Source organism: Ornithorhynchus anatinus, chromosome 2 (assembly GCF_004115215.2).
Source record: "Ornithorhynchus anatinus isolate Pmale09 chromosome 2, mOrnAna1.pri.v4, whole genome shotgun sequence".
Lineage (NCBI taxonomy): Eukaryota > Metazoa > Chordata > Mammalia > Monotremata > Ornithorhynchidae > Ornithorhynchus > Ornithorhynchus anatinus.
Genome location: NC_041729.1, coordinates 106,262,091 through 106,283,643, shown reverse-complemented (window position 1 = coordinate 106,283,643; position 21,553 = coordinate 106,262,091). Strand labels below are relative to the sequence as shown.

General features: G+C 43.5%; 1 long non-coding RNA gene and 1 other non-coding gene across 3 annotated transcripts in view; one reads left to right on the top strand and one right to left on the bottom strand.

Moving 5' to 3' along the window:
* The window catches only part of LOC114809214, a 49,624-nt gene extending 36,040 nt beyond the window's left edge, over nucleotides 1-13,584 (bottom strand). Inside the window, exon 1 of one of the 2 annotated variants that reach the window (XR_003756975.2) lies at nucleotides 13,415-13,584. This is a non-coding gene — a long non-coding RNA (uncharacterized LOC114809214). Of the gene's footprint in view, nucleotides 1-12,286; nucleotides 12,437-13,414 lie in introns of those variants that run through there. The other variant, XR_003756976.2, reaches the window with a different exon arrangement.
* On the top strand, nucleotides 3,236-3,373 carry LOC114809570. The gene has a single exon (XR_003757346.1). It is a non-coding gene; the product is annotated as a small nucleolar RNA SNORA7 (small nucleolar RNA).
* Nucleotides 13,585-21,553: the final 7,969 nt, after the last annotated feature.

The following is a 21,553-nucleotide window of genomic DNA, read 5'->3' as shown; positions in this document are numbered from 1 at the left end:
TCCCCTGTTACTAAAGCAGAAATGATTTTTCCAGATATTTGTCATGATAAACTAGTAGCTATGCAGCACCATGATACACCTTGGTATTTCCCACTTAGGCATTGTGATCCTTTTAAATAAAATGACTCATTAAAACTGGAGAGCTTGTCTCATTTCCCTATTTCAGGATAAGAAGGAAAAGAATCACTTGACAGAAGTATTAAATTACAAAAAAGTTTCTCAGTATGATTCCACTAAACATTTTTTCTTCCACATATAATTGTTGAAATTGTGCTATTGGGCTGTTTCAAATGCAATATAAGTACAATTCTTTCAGTCAATTAAATCAATCGATTTCTATTGAGCAATTACTGTGTGCAGAACACTATACTAAGTCCTTGGGGAAGTACAGTATAATAGAGTTCGTAGACACGATCCCAGTCCATAAGAGGCTTACAGTATCCAGAGGGAGACAGAAATTAAAGTCAATTGTGAAGGGAGATAAACGCTAAATTAGGGGGAAACACCAATAACAGTGTTTCCAGGTCAACATTCTCAGTTCTTACACTGAAAGCCTAACCATGGCCACCGGGGTTATCCAGAGAAAACAATCCAGAGCCACCTGTCCCTTTCCCTGGGAAGCAGCGTGGCTTAGTAGAAAGAGCATGGGGCTTGGGAGTCAGAACATGGGTTCTAATCCTGGCTCTGCCACTCATCTGCTGTGTGACCTTGGGCAAGCCGCTTAACTTCTCAGTACCTCAGTTACCTCATCTGTAAAATGGGGATTAAAACTGTGAGCCCCCCATGTGAGACAACCTGATTACCTTGTATCCACCCCAGTGTTTAGAACAGTGCTCAGCACATAGTAAGCACTTAAATACCATAATTATTATTTCACACAGTGACCATGGAAAGTTCATCTTCTCCCAGACTGATTTTTTTTCTTCTTTTTTTTTTAAATGGTATTTTTTAAGTGCTTATTATGTGTCAGGCACTGTACTCAGGGATGGGGTAGATACAAGTTAATTAGGTTGGACACAGTCCCTGTCCCACATGGACCTCAGTCTTAATTCCCATTTTAAGGTGAGATAACTGAGACACAGAGAAGTGAAGTGACTTGCCCCAGGTCACACAGCAGACAAGTGGCAGAGCCAGGATTGGAACCCAAGTCCTTTTGACTCCCAGGCCCATGCTCTATTCACTAGGTCATGCTGCTGATGTAATGGATGCCAGATTATTAATATGGTATTTGTTAAGCATTTAATAGAAGCAGCATGACCTAGAGAGCAAGGGCCTGGGATCCAGAGAACCTGGGTTATAATCCCAGCTCCACTACTTACCTGCAGTGTGAAGTTGGACAAGTCACTTAGCTTCCCTATGCCTCAGTTACCTCACCTGTAAAACGGGGATTAAGACCGAGAACATTATATGGGACAAAGACTCTGTCCAACCTGATTGTCCTGTATCTATCCCAGCACTGAGTACAGTCCCTGGCACATAAGTAAATTAATCCATCACTTGCATTTATTGAGTGCTAACTGTCTGCACTATAGACAGTGGAAAGCAGCGTGGCTCAGTGGAAAGAGCCTGGGCTTCAGAGTCAGAGGTCATGGGTTCAACTCCCAGCTCTGCCACTTGTCAGCTGTGTGACTATGGGCAAGGCACTTAACTTCTCTGTGCCTCAGTTACCTCATCTGTAAAATGGGGATTAACTGTGAGCCTCACGTGGGACAACCTGATTACCCTGTATCTCCCCCAGCGCTTAGAACAGTGCTCTGCACATAGTAAGCACTTAAATACCAACATTATTATTATTACTATACTAAGCTCTTGGAAGAATACAACAGGTGGTTGACACTTTTCCTGTCCACAGTGAGTTTACAGTCTAAAGGGGGAGACAGACAAATATGAATTGCATTACAGATGTACCTAAGTGCTGTGGGGCTGAGGGAGGGATAAAAGGTGAAAATCCTAATGCAAAGATGACACAGAAGGGAGTGGGAAAAGAAGAAAATGAGAATTTATTTGGGGAAGACCCCTTGGAGGAGATGTGCTTTCATTAAGGCTTTGAATGCGGGGAGAGTGTGCATGTGTAAGATATGAAGAGGAGGGAGTTCCAGGCCAGAGGCAGGAGGTGGGTGAGGGGTTTGACAGTGAGATAGACGAGACCAAGGTATAGTGACTAGGTTGGCATTAGTGACCTTGGGCAACTTACTTAACTTCTCTGGTCCTCAGTTACCTCATCTGTTGGCATTAGAAGAGTGAAGAGTGCAGACTGGTTTGTAGTAGGAAATCACAGAGGTAAGAATGGAGGGGTCAAGGTGACAGTGCTTTAAAGGCTGTGAAAGAGTTTCTGTTTGATATGGAGGTGGATGGGCAACCACTGGAGGTTCTTGAGAAGTGGGGAAACATGGAGTTTTGTATCTACTACAATTTTGCAGACAAATCAATCATATTTGAGTACTTACTGTGCACAGAGCACTGTACTATTCTAGTGAGAGTACAGTATGAAGTAAAAATAATAGTGATAGTATTTAAGTACTACATGCCAAGCACTGTTCTAAGCATCAGGGTAGATACGAGGTAAGCAGGTTGTCCCACATGGGGCTCACAGTCTTAATCCCCATTTTACAGATGAGGTAACTGAGGCACTGAGAAGTTAAGTGACTTGCCCAAAGTCACACGGCAGACAAGTGGCCAAGAAGGGATTAGAACCCACGACCTCTGACTCCCAAGCCGTGCTCTTTCCACTAAGCCACACTGTGAGGAGAAACAGGATGCAGGCACATCAGAAAGGAGGCTGATGTAGTAGTCAAAGTGGGTTAGGATAAACTATTGCTGCTACCTTCACAAACACGTTCAAGTCTTATTATTCAAAAAATGCCCTTTCTCAGTGGCCCAGACTCCTCCAGCTACTGCCCCAATTTTATAATCCCATTCCTTTCCAAACTCCAGGAATGGGTTACACACATCCACTGTGTCAATTTCCTCTCCACTGACTTTCTTTCCGACTCACTGCTGTGAAACTATTAGCTCTTTCGCTCCATCCATCCTCTCTAAGGTTATGTCTACCTACTCTTTTACACTGTACTCTCCCAAATGCATAGTACAGTGCTCTTCACACAGTAAGCAGTTAATAAATGATTGATTGACCAATGTCCTCCTTAGGAACCAAGTCCAAAGGGATAAACTCCATCCTGATCCTCCTCGATCTTTCTGCTGCTTTGGCACCTTTCCCTACTCCTAGACATGGTTTTACCTTTCAAGGTCACACCTGGAGAGTTACCACTACGCTACCAGTCTTGGCTACGGGAGGGAGAGGCAAGCAGAGGCCTACCCATTCCATTCCTAGCTTGGCCAGTAGCTAGTGAGTGGAAGGCAATCTGCTACAGGTCAAAACTCCCCTGTGCTGGGCAGCAGCAGCAGCATGGGAGAGAGTTGAGGGAGGGGACTTGGTTTAAATATGATCCTTGGCACCCATCCCCTCGTCTCTGTCCATACAACAATTATCCTGGTATAAACCCTGACTAAATCTATCATGGCTAAATACCTTTATTTTTCCAGTGCTTAGTACAGTACTCTGCTCAATAAATACTACTGATAATCCATCATATTTACTGAGTGCTTACTGTGGGCAGAGCATTGGACTAAATGCTTAAAAGATTGTCCCGGCCTCTCATTTGGTCTATCTTCAGCCTCTCCCCCAACTAATATATATCTATATGTAGATATAGATATCTATTATCCACTGTTGCACTTTCCCATTACAAGTGTAAATTTCTCAAGGGCAGAGAAAGTGTCATTTCTCTGTTTTGCATTTCCCAAGCACTTATCACAGTGCATTGCACCAAGGGGATGATCAACAGATATGACTACTACATTAGCAAAAGGCAGACTCAAGGCCAAGCCTGAAGGCTTTGTTTTTCCCCTGTACCCATCAATAATAATGGCATTTGGTAAGTGCTATGTGCCAACCACTGCAGTAGATACCAGGTCATTAGGTTGGACACAGTCCCTGTCCCTCATGGGGATCATAGTCTAAGTGAATGGGGTTTAATCCCGACTCTATAGAGGAGGAAACCGAGGCCCAGACAAGTGAAGAGACTTCTTCAAAGTCTCACAGCAGTCAAGTGGCAGGGCCACAGACAAGCAACAGCATGGCCAGTGACTCGAGGGCGGCCTGGGAGTCAGAAGGACCTAAATTCTAATCCCAACTCTGCCACTTGTCTGTTGTGTGACCTTGGGCAACTTAACTTCTCTGTGCCTCAGTTACCTCATCTGTGAAATGAAATTAAGACTGTGAGCTTCACATGGGACCTGTACTATATGTCCAACTTTACCTTGTGTCTATGTCAACCCTTAGCACAGTGTCTGGCACATAGTAAACACTTAAACACCATTAAAAAAATTAAAATCACTATATAGGACCATGTCTTCTGACTCCCAGGCCCAGTAAAAAGGCATTTCATTTTTGGTTCCATTTTCTTCTGGGCAATCCTCTCAGAGAGGTGGAGAGAGTCATTTGATTATAATAATTAATTCATAATTGTAGTATTTGTTAAACCCTACTCTGTGCCAGGCACTGTACTAAGTTCTGGGGTGGATACAAAAAAAAACCCAAAAAACCATGGTATTTGTTAAGCGCTTACTAGGGGCCAAGCATTGTTCTAAGTCCTGGGGTAGATATAAGGTCATCAGATTGTTTCACATGGGGCTCACAATCTTAACCGCCATTTTACAGATGAGGGAACTGAGGCACAAAGAAGTTAAGTGACTTACCTAAGGTCACACAGCAGTCAAGTAGCAGAGGAGGGATTAGAACCCACATCTTCTGACTCCCAAGCCCATGCTCTTGCCACTAAGCCATGCTGCTTCTCTTAATCAGACTCCCAGTCTCAATCCCATTTGACAGATCAGGTAAAGTGGCAGAACTGGGATTAGAACCCAAGACCTTCTGACTCCCACGTCCCTGCTCTATCCACTACACCATGCTCACGGCATGAAAGTCTCATCCATCTTTGCTGACTTCCACCTTGGTTGAGAAATGTCGTAGGCAGCAAGAGGTTCCTGGGGCAGTGGATGCTCCAGATTGTGTTACTTCCCAGCAACCACCGTATGCCTCATCAATATGAAACCCCGCTGATGATGATCTCCTTTAGCTCAGAGTTAGGCAGAATGTTTGAGAATGGGTCTGCTTTTCTGTGAGACTTTGAGAAAGACAGCAACAGTACACTGCAAATTTGAGGTAAAGTTCATTACATAAAAAGAAAGAAAACCAATTAAAATACTTCACGCAGTCCAAATGAAATTCAGGTGTTTTAATTCTTCTTGATTCTAATAACGCCACAGATTATTAAAACTGAAAGACTGAGAATCCAATTTATACTTCATCATTTATGTTCTTGATTTCCTTTTTGCACTCCTCTCAGCTCAGATCCTGAAATGAGTGCATCTATTATTTCTTTTCTAATCATCTTTATTTTCTATTTCTCCTGATTTATGGTGACCTGTATTCACCAAATTCCAGTAAGACCATCAGAGAAGGAGCAACAGCACCCTGGGTTTGCACAGCAGTTGATCCAGTTTATTTATATTAATGTCTACCTCTCTAGACTGTAAACTCATTGTGGACAGGGAATGTGTGTGTATTGTTAGATTGTACTCTTCCAAGTGCTTTTTACAGTGTTCTGTACATAGTAAGTGCTCAGTAAATATAAATTTACTCCCTCATTGACTGACAGGACTTTGTCTTTAACAGAAGCAGCATGGCTTAGTGGATAGAGCATGGGCCCTGGGAGTCAGAAGGCCCTGGGTTCTAATCCCAGCTCCATCACATGCCAGCTGTGTGGCCTTGGGCAAATCAATTAACTTCTCTGGGCCTCAGTTATCTCATATGTAAAATGGGGATTAAGACTTGAGCTCCATGTGGGACAGGGACTGTGTCCAACCTGATTACCTGTAATGGAGAAGCAACATGGAGTAGTGGATAGAGGACAGGCCTGGGAGTCAGAAGGTTAAGGGTTCTAATCACTGCTCTGCCAGTTGTCTGCTGTGTGACCTGGAGCAAGTCACTTTACTTCTCTGGGTCTCAGTTCCCTCATCTGTAAAATGGGGATTGAGACTAAGCCCCACATGGGACAGGGTGTACCCAACCCAGTTTGCTTATATCAACCCCAGTGCTTAGTAGAATGCCTGGTGCATAGTATGTACTTAACAAATGCCATAATTATCATCTAACCCAGGACTTAGAACAATGTTTGGTACAAAATAAGTGATTTACAAGTACCATTATTATTATTAACGGGGGCAACAGGATGTCTGGAAAGACAAATGTGGCTGTCTCCTTCCCGTCCACCTGCCTCCATGGACCCACACAACAATCCAACTCTATGCTGTAACTCTTGACACTCCTATAACTAGGTAAAATATGAAAAAAAATTCATTTGTCACATCAGGAACTTAGTTATTTGCTACTCGTATAGGGCTCCATGAGCAACACAACACTGTACACAGCAGATAACCAGCACAGTGGTTAATGCACAGTAGATGCTCGATGAAATATGATGAAGACATATTGCTCATAAAACCAAGAAGATGTTTTTAACCATTTTCCTTATCCTGTGATTTATTTCAGTAGCAGGTTTTGTTTCTTCCACAGCTAGATAAATCCATCTGGGGAACAACATTTCCAATGGTGGGTCAGTCGGAGAGGGTACACAAAAATCATCACAATAAATTGTGATATTTGTAAAGCCCTTATTCGGTGCCAAGCACTGTTATAAGAACTGGGGAAGCTACAAGATAATTAGGCTGGACACAGTCCCTGTCCCACAGTGGGCTCAAGGTCTAAATGAGAGGAACAGGTATCGAATTCTCATTCTGCAGATGAGGAAACTGGAGCACAGAGAAGCTAAGTGACTTGCCCAACGTCACACAGCAGATAAGGTTGGATCCAAGATTAGAACCCAGGTCCTCTGATTCCCAGGTCTGGGTTCTTTCCACTGGGCCACACTGCTTCTCTTTAGCTAGTTCGCAAGGTTTTAGTCAGGCTTCGGGCACTCATTTTATTTTGTGCATTAGTAGGGATAAAATTTGATTTTAGAGAATCTTTGGAAATTTCCCTTTTCAAGAAGGATTTCTCTTCTTTTGGCTTTTCATAAGTAGTCCATCATCATAGTCATCCTCCTCATCTTCCTCCATAGGATTGATCGAGTACCTGCTCTGTTTTAAGTTCTGTCCTGGGCACTTCTAGCGTGTAAAGCTTTTGGCTTCTGCCCTCAGGGAGTTTATAACAATGGGAGAAGCAGGCAGGCAGAGACAGTATCCTTACCATGGGGACAAAAGGAAAAGCAATGACTTAACACAAATGGGCCCAAAATACATTGATAGTAGAATAAATGAATGGATCACTCCAACAGGACCTAAGTGTCTTATTCAGAAGGGGACAGAACTGGGCAGGGCATATCATGTGGATACCTCCATATTTTCCTTCAGTTTGATCAAAGGCCAAAGGATATATATTTCCACCAGTGGCATGAACAATTTCAGATGAAACTCATCTATGCCCCACATAAAAATGTTCTATTTATGCCTCATGATACTCAACTGACAGTTTACGGGATGCATAGTTCTTCAGGTCTCTCGTCGACCCTACTGAAAAGATAAAGTTCCCAAGCATAAACTATGTGGAACTATGTGTAAGTCCACAGTAGCCAGCTGAGTTCCTGGACATCACTGTGGATAACTAGGACAAACCTTTTTCTGGCAACCCTGGCGTTAATTTGCACTCTCTAATGTTCCCTCCAAGACCTGTTTCTGTGGGAGGTACATTGTGGCTTTGGACATTTTCACATAGACTTCAATTTTGATTGGACTGCACATTTCTTACACCTCTTCCTATGACTTACAGGAGGAATAAAAAGAAAGAGATAACAGGAGGAGCAGTGTAACCTAGTAGAAAGAGCACAGGCCTGAGAGTCAGAGGACCTGGGTTCTAATCCCAACTTCACTACTTGCCTGCTGTGAGGCCTGAGGCAAGTCACTTAACTTCTCTGTAAAATGGGGACTGAATCCTACTTCCTCCTAATTAGTCTGTGAGCCCCATGTGGGACAGAGACTGTGTCTGATCTGATTCTCTTGTTTTTTTACCCCACTGCTTAGAACAGTGCTTCAAACTTAGTAAAAATTCAACAAATGACAATTATTCTTATTATTAGAATTATCATTGTCATTATTCTTCCCTGACTATAAATGTGGTATTTGTTAAGTGCTTACTATGTGCCAGATGCTGCACATAGCGTATTAAGCACTGAGGGGAGTACAAACAAATTGGGTTTGACAGTTCCTTGTCCTACACTGGGCTCACAGTCAATTCCCATTTTACAGATAAGGTAACTGAGGGACAGAGAAGTGAAGTGACTTGCCCAAGATCACTCAGCAGACAAGTTCATTCATTCATTCAATAGTATTTATTGAGCACTTACTATGTGCAAAGCACTGTACTAAGCGCTTGGGATGAACAAGTCAGAAACAGATAGAGACAGTCCCTGCCGTTTGACGGGCTTACAGTCTAATCGGGGGAGATGGACAGACAAGAACAATGGCAATAGAGTCGAGGGGAAGAACGTCTCGTAAAAACAATGGCAACTAAATAGAATCAAGGCGATGTACAATTCATTAACAAAATAAATAGGGTAACGAAAATATATACAGTTGAGCGGACGAGTACAGTGCTGTGGGGATGGGAAGGGAGAGGTGGAGGAGCAGAGGGAAAAGGGGAAAAAGAGGGTTTAGCTGCAGAGAGGTGAAGGGGGGTGGCAGAGGGAGTAGAGAGAGAAGAGGAGCTCAGTCTGGGAAGGCCTCTTGGAGGAGGTGAGTTTTAAGTAGGGTTTTGAAGAGGGGAAGAGAATCAGTTTGGCAGAGGTGAGGAGGGAGGGCGTTCCAGGACCGCGGGAGGACATGGCCCAGGGTCGACGGCGGGATAGGCGAGACCGAGGGACGGTGAGGAGGTGGGCAGCAGAGGAGCGGAGCGTGCGGGGTGGGCGGTAGAAAGAGAGAAGGGACAAGAGGTAGGAAGGAGCAAGGTGATGTAGAGCCTTGAAGCCTAGAGTGAGGAGTTTTTGTTTGGAGCGGAGGTTAATAGGCAACCACTGGAGTTGTTTAAGAAGGGGAGTGACAAGTGGCAGAGCGAGGATTAGAACCCATGGCAAGGGGCTCTCAGCACTAAATCTGCAGGGGCAAAAGGGGTGGATGCCCACCTGTTTTACAGCTGTGAGGGGTGAGGAGGCTTAGGGTTCCCTTTGTTCGTGTATTCCCCCCTGCTGTCAGGGTTGACCATCCTCTCTCACCCTCGATCTCTGACCAGCCTGGAGAGCTTCTGAGCAAGACTGTTAGTTATTTCCTTGGTTTTTCAATAGCCAAAAGGGTATATTCACTCTCCTTTGAAGGTTCAAAGTTCAGGGCAACTGTGTCCATTTTTGTTACAAAGAAAGGGAAATCAATAATCATGCGAATAGAGGGGAACAAATAGGAATAATGCACTTAGATTTTTCACAAGACCTATGACATGGTTTCGCACCAGAGATTTTTTAAAAAATGGAACAATTATGGGATTGCAAAAAGTGTTCTGTCACGGATGGAAAACTAGCTAAAAGATTGGAAGCAAAGAGTTGAAATAAACAGTCACTTTTGGGGGTGGAGGAATAAAATGAAAGAGTTCACCAAGAGATCAGGGGCAGGATTGGTGTTATTTTTGTTTAATTCTGGTATTTGTAAGGTCAGACAGTCTCCCTTCCACATCAGGCTCACAGTCTATAGGAGAGAGAGAATAGGTACTGAATCTCCAATTTACAGATGAGGAAAGTGAAGCACAGAGAAGTAAAGTGACTTGCCCAAGTTCACATAGGTGTGAGATTTGGTTTTGGTTAATAACTTCATAGATTGAGAGAAGGAGTGTGTGATGAAATCTCCAAGTTTGAAAAAAAAAACCTAACTTCACCTGGATAGTGAAATACCATGAAAATGGGACAAAGTCCAAGGATAAATATGGACTAATGAAAGCAGCGGATTTTCTGTGTGAGGAAGGGCTAACTAATGCAGTCAGTAATTCAAATTAAGGCTAAGTGATGTTGAATTCAAGGAAGAGATCTCAGAGCCTCTTCTTTCATATCATTGGTACAGTGTGCAGTATTTGCTGAATGGGTCACCAGTGTTGAGGAGCTTCAGGAAATGGATAGAAAACAAAACAAAACAAAAGCCATAGTGCCCACAGAGGGAATATACTGTGTGCCCTTCTCATTGCCATATTAGAGCTGGATATAGAACAAAGAAAGACAACCACAGTAGTCAGTGCTGTGGAACTGATTTTGTTTGAGGATGGATTGAAATGTGTGGATTCTGGTCTGGAGTCATGCAGACTGAGAGCGGGCAAGATTAGTACTTAGAATGCAAGTAGTAATAGTAGTCAATTTGACTATGTGGGGTGAATGAGAGAGATGAGTCAAGGATAATACCAAGGTTATGGGCTTGTGAGTCAGGGAGGATGGTGGTGCTGCCTACAATGATGGGGAAGTCATGGAAGGACAGGGTTTGGGTGGGAAAATGAAGAGTTCTGTTTTGGACATGTTAAGTCTGAGGCATCAGTGGGACAGCCAAATAGAAATGACCTGAAGGCAGCAGGAAATATGAGACTGTAGAGAAGGAGAAAGATCAGGGTTGAAGATGAATATTTGGGAAACATTTGCATAGAGGAGGTAATTGAAGTCACGAGAGTGAATTAATTCTCAAAGGGAGTGGATATAGATGGAGAATAGAAAGGAACCCAGAACTGAGCCCGATAGGGTGTGGAAGGTAGAGGAAGAGCCCACAAAAGGGATTAAGAATGAGTAGCCAGAGAAATAGAACGAGAACCAGAAGATGACAGGGTCAGTGTAGCCAAATTTGGATAATGTCTCCAGGAGAATGGGATGATCCACAGTGTCAAAGGCAGATGAGAGATTGGGTAGGATTAGGATGGAGTAGCAGCCCTTCAATTGGGCAAGATGGAGATCATTGGTGACCTCTGAGGGGGAAGATTCTGTGGAGTGAAAAGAGTAGAAGCCAGATTGGAGGGGGGCAAGGGGAGAATTGGAGGAGAGAGAGAGACAGCAGGTGTAGACAACTTGCTCAATGAGTTTGGAGAAGAATTGTAGGAGGAAGATGAGGCAATAACTGGAGAATGTTGTAGAGTCAAGGGATAGTTGTTTTCATTTAGAATAGGGGAGAAATAAGCATGTTTGAAACGAGTTGGGATGAAGCCCTGAGAAAGTGAACTGTTGAAGATGGTGGTCAGGGAGGGAAGAAGCGAAGGGGCAAGTGTTTTCATAAGGTGCAGAGGGATGGGGTCAAATGCACAGGTGGAATGGGTGAATTTTGAGATAAGGCTCATCTCTTCTTGAGATACTGCTGGGAAAGATGGGAGTGACTATAGAGGAATTTATCTTATGCCACTGAATAATCCTTAACGACTCCATAGACAACTTTCCCGGAAAACCCCACCTTCATCAGCAATCATTCTGGTAGTGTATCCATAAAATTTTCTTGGTAAAAAGAAAAAGTGGTTTACCATTGCCTTCTTCCATGCAGTAAACTTCTATCTATGCCCTCAACTTTCTCCCCTGCCAAGTGACTTTTGACTTGGGGCAAATTGCCTTCCACTCACTAGCCACTGCCCAAGCTACAGATGGAATGAATATGCCTCTGTTTCATTCTCCCTCCCATAGCTGAGACTAGTAGAGTTCTAGAAACTCTCCAGATGCAATCCTGAGATGGGGGAAAAGAATAGGGGATATTTGAAGGAGAGCATGTCTAGAAGTAGTAGGGAAGTAATTATTAAGAGTTTACCATATGCAGAGTATCATACCCAATATCACAAACCCCCAGTTCACACCAACCAAAGCCTTCCTGGATCAGGAGAGACTCAGTGACACATAATAAAAGTCAAACCACATCTCTGATTATCAAGGCTAATGTGAAATATCCTTTACTTAATTTTTACCAACATGCAAGGGTGTGACACTCAGAGGAAAGAGCACAGGCTTTGGAGTCAGAGGTCATGGGTTTGAATCCCCGCTCAGCCACTTGTCAGCTGTGTGACTTTGGGCAAGTCACTTAACTTCTCTGTGCCTCAGTTACCTCATCTGTAAAATGGGGATTAGGACTGTGAGCCCCACGTAGGACAACCTGATTCCCCTGCGTCTACCCCAGCGCTTAGAACAGTGCTCAACACATAGTAAGCACTTAACAAATATCAACATTATTATACACTCACCATATCAATCTGTGGTCAAAGGAGTCCATTCTATCAGTAATTTCTCTTTTAGCTTCCACGTGCTACTCTTCTATTTCAAGGCTTCTTTACCTCAACATGCCTCCATACTATACACATCCCAGGTGCAAGCCTCAAAGCAACTTCCTTTTATCTGGCTTAGGCATGGCAGCTGTGGCCTATGTAGCAGTCACTGATTGGTCCAGGCCTGTTACCAGGTAGAACAGGGAGAGAAAGCTAAGCCTCCCTCCAGGCTCCACCCCTACAGGCCAGCAATCACCTGCTCTCAAGTAAAACCCTTCAGTGCCTTCACAAACTTTGTGGTTTGAAGGATAAAAAATGGTCACTAAAAAGGCAACATGTTGTGAGCTTACCACACCCAGAGCAGGGAGAGAATGTGTAGATGGGAATGGTGTGGCCAGGCTGAACATGGATTATTCTCCAAATTCCACCCCCATAAAATAAGGAGTACCTGTTGGAACTCAAGAGTGGCAGACTCAAACTAAGTAAAAGAAGCATTTCTTCATGGAGCAGAAGGTAAGATCATGGATAACATTTCCACAGGAAGCTATGCAGGTGAAAACCTAACATGTTCCTGAGGGATTTGGATTGATCTATGGACAATCTGTCCACAGTGGGTCATTGGTTGGGCAGTTATGCATATTGGTAAGTCCATTTCTAATCAAGAGAACTGGTTTCCAAGCACACAACCAGCACATGGTTCCTCTGAACATACCAATGCACCCTGTCAGATACAGAGTCTTAAGGTGGATAAATCATGGGGTTGAGGCAGATTGTGTTCTTCATGATCTTATTATGTAGAGAGACACAGGTCTAATGGAGCTCAGATGAGAGCAAACCTGAATCCATTCAGCTTTCACCATTACTCTAAACAAGCTATCCAAAAGTCAACTCTTTAGAGCATCGAAGCTCAATTAGCGTAAATTTGCCTCTTCAGAAATGAGATGTGAAAAGTTCTGTGGAATAAAAGGGATTTCTCCCATCCCATAAGGAGGAGTACTGCCCTAGATCTAATGATGCTTCAGTGCATGCTGATACGTCGTGATCAAGTGTAATAAGAAAAGTGCAGAAAAGTCCAGAAGTCATCAATTCTCATCCATGCTTAATTACCTGAAAAACTGAGAGAGGTTTGAATCTACAAGCCACTGGGGTCTCCTCTGACCAACTGCTTCTAATAAACACATGTGATCAGGAGGTGTTCTGCTTTCTTAACCCCCAACACTTAAAAATAGCAGTGGAAAGAAGAGCAGTCATCAAGTGGATGTGAAGTAGGCTCTGTGGAACATTAGGAGACAGTACATTCATTAAGCTGTTCTTATGACACCATAAACTCTTGAGTTCTAAGGAACACCACATAAAACCCCAGGCTTGCTAATATGGCAATTGGGACCACTTGATTTTTCATAATATATGGCCCTTTCTCTCCCCCAAATTCATGACAAGTTCAGAGCAGTTTTCCCTAGTGAAAGATAGCCTTAATGTTATATTTCATTATGGCTTTAAAGTGGTGGTATAGGATAGTTAAATTACCATGAATCACTGCTGTCACATTAAAAAATCATCCCCTGACAACACCATACCTGAGCCATTAAGCGTCATTGCAGGCAACAGACATGTATCATGCCTTCCACCATCTTGGTAAAACAAAGATTCTTGGCAGTTAATGATAACATGGTTACAGGGTTGCTGGGAATGATAATAATAATAATGGTATTTGTTCAGGGTTTCCTATATGTCAAGCACTGAGGTAAATAAAAGATAATCAAGTTGGACCCAGTCCCTGACTTACATGAGGAGCATGATTTAAGGGGTTGGAACAGGTATTTTGTCCCCATTTTACAGATGAGGAAACTGAAGCACAGAGAAGTTAAGTGACTTGTCCAAGATCACACAATGGGTATGGGGCAGATGTGGGATTAGGACCCAGGTGTCCTTACTCCCAGGGCACTACTCTATCCACTAATCAGGGTAAGAGAGAGTCCCACCCAACTTCACTCCACGAAATATGTAAAGCAATCGTCAATGGAGAGAATCTCTTATTGGTGAGTAAATAGTATTCATTCATTCAATAGTATTTATTGAGCGCTTACTATGTACAGAGCACTGTACTAAGTGCTTGGAATGTACAATTCGGCAACAGATAGAGACAATCTCTGCCCACTGACGGGCTTCAAGTCTAATCGGGGGAGACAGACAAATATAATAGCAATAAACAGAATCAAGGGGATGTACGTCTCATTACCAAAATAAATAGGGTAATAAAAATATATACAAATGAGCGGACAAGCACAGTGCTGAGGGGAGGGGAAGGGAGCGGGGGAGGAGCAGAGGGAAGGTGGGGAAAAGGGGGCTTAGCTGAGGGGAGGTGAAGGGGGGGCAGAGAAGGAGCAGAGGGAAAGGGGGAAGCTCAGTCTGGGAAGGCCTCTTGGAGGAGATGAGCTCTCAGTAGGGTTTTGAAGAGGGGAAGAGAATCAGTTTGGCGGAGGAGAGGAGGGAGGGCGTTCCAGGACAGCGGGAGGACGTGGCCCAGGGGTCGACAACGGGATAGGCGAGAATGGGGGACAGTGAGGAGGTGGGTGGCAGAGGAGCAGAGCCTACGGGGTGGGCAGTAGAAAAAGAGAAGGGAGGAGAGGTAGGAGGGGGCAAGGTGATAGAGAGCCTTGAAGCCTAGAGTGAGAACTTTTTGTTTCGTGCCGAGGTTGATAGGCAACCACTGGACGTTTTTAAGAAGGGGAGTGACATGCCCAGAGCGTTTCTGCAGGAAGATGAGCTGGGCAGCGGATGGAAGAATAGACTGGAGCGGGACGAGAGAGGAGGAAGGGAGACCAGAGAGAAGGCTGTCACAGTAGTCTAGCCGGGATATTACGAGAGCCCGTAGCAGTTAGGTAGCCGTTTGGGTGGAGAGGAAAGGGCGGATCTTGGTGATGTTATAAAGGTGAGACCGGCAGGTCTCGGTAATGGATCGGATGTGTGGAGTGAACGAGATAGACGAGTCAAAGATGACACCGAGGTTGCGGGCCTGAGAGACGGGAAGGATGGTCGTACCATCCACGGTGATAGGGAAGTCTGGGAGAGGACTGGGCTTGGGAGGGAAGATGAGGAGCTCAGTTTTGGTCATGTTGAGTTTTAGGTGGCGGGCAGACATCCAGGTGGAGATGTCCTGGAGGCAGGAGGAGATGCGAGCCTGAAGGGAAGGGGAGAGAACAGGGGCAGAGATGTAGATTTGTGTGTCATCTGCATAGAGATGATAGTTGAAGCCGTGAGAGCGAATGAGTTCACCAAGGGAGTGAGTGTAGATGGAGAACAGAAGAGGGCCAAGAACTGACCCTTGAGAAACCCCTACAGTTAGGGGATGGGAGGGGGAGGAGGAGCCTGCGAAGGAGACCGAGAATAAACAGCCAGAAAGGTAAGAGGAGAACCAGGAGAGGATGGAGTCCGTGAAGCCAAGGTGAGATAAGGTGTGGAGAAGAAGGGGATGGTCTACAAAGTACTTGGGAGCATCCAATATAACAATAAACAGACACATTCCCTGCCCACAATGAGCTTACGGTCTAGAAGGATTGATCAAGTGGCATGATCTTGTGGAAAGACCATGGGCCTGCTAGTTAAGGACCTGAATTCTAAACCTGTCTCTGCCACTTGCCTGGCTGTATGAACTAGGGTAAATTACTTAACTTCCCTGGGTCTCAGTTTCCTCATCTAGAAAATGAGGATTCAATACCTGTTCTCTGCCACCTTAAACCTTAAACTGGGATAAGAGCTGTGTCTGTCCTGACTGTCTTGGATCTACCCAGTGCTTGGCACAGGATAGGTATTTAACGAGTACCATAGTTATTATTATTATTAGATTATATTGTATCCTTTATCAGGGTACAGCAAACATAAAATATTTGCTCGTAATGGGTCAGAGAAACTGACAGAAAAGGTTAGGGAAACAGTGTGGCCTAGTGACTAGGACATGAGCCTGGGAGTTAGAAGGACTTAGGTTCTAATACTGGCTCTGCCACCTGTCTGCTGTGTGATTTTAGGCAAGTCACTTCACTTCTGTGTGCCACAGTTACCTCGTCTGTAAAATGGGGATAAACACTGTGAACCCCATGTGGGACATGGACTGTGTCCAACGTGGTTAGCTTGTATCTACCCCAGTACTTAGTACAGTGCCTGGTACATAGTAAGAGCTTGACACATAGCATAAAAAAGAAAAAAAACCCTGTGTGTTAATACTCTTCAGTGTGTGTAAATCCATTATGCAGGTCTCTGTGAGAGCAGGTATTTGTATCTGTGTCAGTGACAAATAATAGAGTAGACCAGGTTCTTTGATTTCTATTGCACATCTCTGTGTACAGCTTTTACAGCCTTAAAGGGAATTTACCTATACTTGTCCAAAATCTGGATTTTTTAAAAATTTCTGCTCTTCTAGTTGGTCGCTTGGTAGAGGAGAGAGGAACTTAGGGGTTCTATGACCTGTTGGAAAGGCCATGGGATTTGGAGTCAGAGGATCTAATCCCAGCTGGGGAACTGCTGTACGGCCTCTAGAAAGTCACATCATCTCTCTGGGACTCAGTTTCCTCATTTGTAAAATGGGGATAATAATCCCAGTCTCTCCCTGCTTCAGGGATGAAGAGAGGGTAAAATGAGAAAACCAATGTGAGAACGTGATTGAATTGTTGTTGTTGTATATATTTATAGTGATGCCCTATAAATTCAAGGTAAGGTTTGTTCAAGTTTCTTCCATAGCTGGAACTATGGGCCTCCCTTTGCAGGAGATTTATTATTGATCCTAGGGAAAATAACTGTGTGTTGAGAGGAAGAAATAATATGTGCCTTGAGATGAACTGGAAGTGAAAATCAGGTAATAATAATAATAATAATGTTGGTATTTGTTAAGCGCTTACTATGTGCCGAGCACTGTTCTAAGCGCTGGGGTAGACACAGGGGAATCAGGTTGTCCCACGTGGGGCTCACAGTCTTAATCCCTATTTTACAGATGAGGGAACTGAGGCACCGAGAAGTGAAGTGACTTGCCCAAAGTCACACAGCTGACAAGTGGCCGAGTGGGGATTTGAACCCATGACCTCTGACTCCAAAGCCTGTGCTCTTTCCACTGAGCCACGCTGCTTGGTGAAGGTGTTCTTCAGCTGCACCTGGAAATCCAGGTTTTAAGTATGAAAGCAGATTGGGAGAATGTGAGCTAAAGTGAACTTGGCTCTATTCCTCAGGCCTGGTGGACTTTTCCTCTCTTGACCCCTACCAAGTTCGAGGTCTTAGGAAAACACTTGACACCATCAGAGGTTTGGGCTCAGGTGCTACTAAGTCAATTTGGTTGTTTAGGAAGTTTATTAAGGTTCTGAGGCCAGTTTAATCTGTCAAGAACATGTTGAAGGTTTGTTTGTGGTAGCTCTCAATCTCTTCAATGCCACTGCCTTGCTCAAGGGTGCAAGAGACCTGGAAGAGAGCCGGAGAAGATCCATTTTGAATCCTTCCAACTCCACCATCAACAAAATCCTTACATAATGCAGAGATTCCTTGAATTTTGAGTTCCAAGGGAAGCTGCATGGCCTAAAGGAAAGAGCACAGGCCTGGAAGTCAGAGGACTATTTCTAATCCTGGGTCTACCACTTGTCTGCTATGTGATCATGGGCAAGTGAGTTTACCTCTCTGTGCTTCAGTTACTTCAACTCTAAATTGGAGATGAAGTCCCCTTCCCTCTGACATAGATTGCATGCCACATATGGAACAGGGACTATGTCCAATCTAACATATCTGCCCCAGATCCTAGTACAGTGCCTGGCACATAGAAAATGTTTAACAAGTGCCATAAAAAAAAAAAAACCTGATGACTATGTTCTGCAGTTGCAAAAAGAAGTAAACTACCTTACAGATCCAACAGAGCTGTATGGGCTGAGAATAAGGCCTAGAAAAAAAAAGCAGTGGTTACCTGGTTATTGCCTTACTAAAGCACCAAAATAGGATGAGAACGAGGTCAAGAAACAGTGATATTGAAGCTGGAAAATTATTGGCACGGTGACCAAATGGATGCTGTTTCTCAATCAAGTGCTTAACACATGCCCCCAAGTCTACTCAAAGGAAACTGCAGGAGGGAAATGCTTGGTTTTGTTGTCTCCACGGAAACACTTCTTTGCTTCAAAAGCAGTTTTCAACCAAAGTGCAAGATGAGGGGGCAGAAACTGTTCTGTGGGAGTTGATAAAATAGGTGTAGTGTTGGGAGATGTTTCAACTTTAAAGTGCTCCAAGAGGAGGGACTCGGCCTAAAAAGTTTATCATGAAACACGCTCTAACCACTGTCCGACGTTCCCTTAGTAAACAAGGCTCTAGCTAAGTGGAAGCCTCACTGGTCTTTTCAGACTTAATTTCCTTCCTTGTTGCATGGAAATTTCTGAAAGTTATTTTGTTTAGTTTTCAGTTTAGGAAATTTAAAGTCCCTTTTGGAGGAATTGTGGGCCGCCAGTGAATGCAGGCCATGTATGCTGGAGTTTTGCTGAGTAGGAAAGTTTGGAAAATGGTGGAGGATTTTTTGTTGTTTTTTTAAAGGAAATGCTAACACAGCCATAAGCACAAAAGACCGATATATGAGTAGCAAAAGCTAAACGTATTTGTAGTCTGCATAATGTGCACAGTCAAACAACCATATAAAAAGATCTAATTAAAGATGTAATTAGAAAAAAGTTTTCTCTAATAGACAAACAATAGCCTGTAGCTGTATCATACATTTTTTGTCTTAATTTTACTCTGCAGATACAATGGTATGCACAAATGACCTAATAGCAGTTCTTGGATTTATTTTGAATAAATCTATATATCTCTCAAAGGCACTCTCAGCAAAGCATCATTATTGCTTTATTAAATACTACTTTCGCCTACTTGAGCTTAACAAACAAATCTAATGGTATGAAAGAATTTAATTTCAGAGCTGGATGATAATTTGTTAGGCGCTGTTAATTCACATAATTCAAAGTTAATTATGTTTGCGATATTAGGGAGTGTGGTAATTTTGCTCTGTTCAGCTGCAGCTCTTATGAAATTTTACTTTTTGATTAGGCCGAACAGGTTGGTCAGAAAATATGTGCAGTCCATTTTCAGTGTGGATGAAGTCCTGGAGAGCTCACACCTGTCCACATTCTTTGGAGAATAGACTGATTGACTATTTTGATCGGTGAAATATTTCCAATTCCAGCTTTTGTCTGCTCTGCTTTCCCTTCCATGGGACTCCACTCTTTGGAACCCTCTCAATAGCTCATCCTACACATCATTTGTAGTCTACTCCTAGTGGATATGCATTTGGATCTGTGAGCTCTGGGCATTTAATATTTGCCCCACCCTCAGCCCCACAGAACTTATACATATATTTATAACAATAATGATAATGATGAGATTTATTAAACTCTTACTATGTGCCAAGCACTGTTCTAAGTGCTGGAGAAATACAGGTAATCAAGTTGTCCCATGGGGGGGCGCTCACAGTCTTAATCCTCATTTTACAGATGAGGTAACTGAGGCACAGAGAAGTGAAGTGGTTTGCCCAAGGTCACACAGCAGACAGGTGGTGGAGCCGGGATTAGAATCCACATCCTCTGACTCCTAAACCCGGTCTCTTTCCACTAGACCACACTGTTTACTTATTCACATTAATGTCCGTCTCCCTCTCTAGACTGTAAGCTGGTTGTGGACAGGGAGGGAATGTGTCTGCCAATTTTGTTGTACTGTATTCTACCAAGCACATAGTACAGTGCTCTGAACTTAGTAAGCACTCAATAAGTATCAGTGATGATGATTGCATCCACTAACTCTGTTGTATTGTATTTTCCCAAGTACTTAATATAGCGGTCAGCACAAAGTAAGCTCTCCATAAGTACCATTGATTGAACGATTTAGGAAGAACATCACGGACACCATATTTTCTAAGGATCCTGAGGACACCGTCTGCATCTACTGATTCTCTCATACTCTCCCAAGTTCTTAGCCCATTGCTCAACACACAGCAAATGTGCAAAAAGTGTACTTTCTCTCAAAGAGGATATCTGGCTAGATTACATCACTCAATCGGTAATATTTACTGAGCTCTTCTTGTGCGCTGAGCACAGTGTTAAGTACTTGGGAGAGGAAAATAGAATTAGTAGACATGATCCCTGCCCTCAAGGAGCTTACAATCTAGCAGAGGAAACAGACCCTAAAATAAGTTGCAGATAGAAATAAGCAATATCCTTTCATTCCTTTATTTAGCAGTTCTAATTGATTGCCTACTGGATTCAGAGTACTGTACTGGATGACTGCTTGGTGAAGAAGTTTAAAACAGGTGTATGTAGAAATAGAAGAAGAAGAAACAGCGTGACTTAGTGGAAAGAGCAACATCATGGGCTTGGAAATCAGAGGTTGTGGGTTCTACTCCTGTCTCTGCCACTTGTCAGCTGTGTGACTTTGGGCAAGTCACTTAACTTCTCTGTGCCTCAGTTATCTCATCTGTAAAATGAGGATTAAGATTGTGACCCCCAAGTGGGCAACCTGATAGCCTTGTATCTACCCCAGCGATTAGAACAGTGCTTGGCACGTAGTAAGCGCTTAACAAATACCATTATTATTATTAGAATGGCCTAGTGGAAAGAGAACAGGACCGGGAATTAGAGGACCTGGGTTCTAATCCCAGCTCTGCCACTGACCTGCTCTATGACCTTAGGCAAGTCACTTAACTTCTCTGTGCCTCAGTTTACTCACCTGTAAAATGAAGTTCAAATACTTGTTTTCCTTTCCCACTTAGACTGTGATTCCCCATGTAGGAAAGGGATTGTATCTAACCTGATAATCTTGTTTCCTATCCCGGTTCTTTATACAGTGTATGGCACATAGTAAGTCCTTAGTAATTATTATCTCTGGACCAGGGGTCCATGCTGGGTCACTGGAATCAATCGATCAATTGTATTTATTGAGCTCTCACTATGTGCAAAACTGTACTAAGTTCTTGGGTGAGTACAATGTAACAAAGTAATAATAATAATAATAATGTTGGTATTTGTTAAGTGCTTACTATGTGCAGAGCACTGTTCTAAGAGCTGGGGTAGATACAAGGTAATCAGGTTGTCCCATGTGAGGTTCACAGTTAATCCCCATTTTACAGATGAGGTAAGTGAGGCACCGAGAAGTTAAGTGACTTGCCCACAGTCACACAGCTGTCAAGTGGCAGAGCTGGGATTCGAAACCATGATCTCTGACTCCCAAGCTCAGGCTCTTTCCACT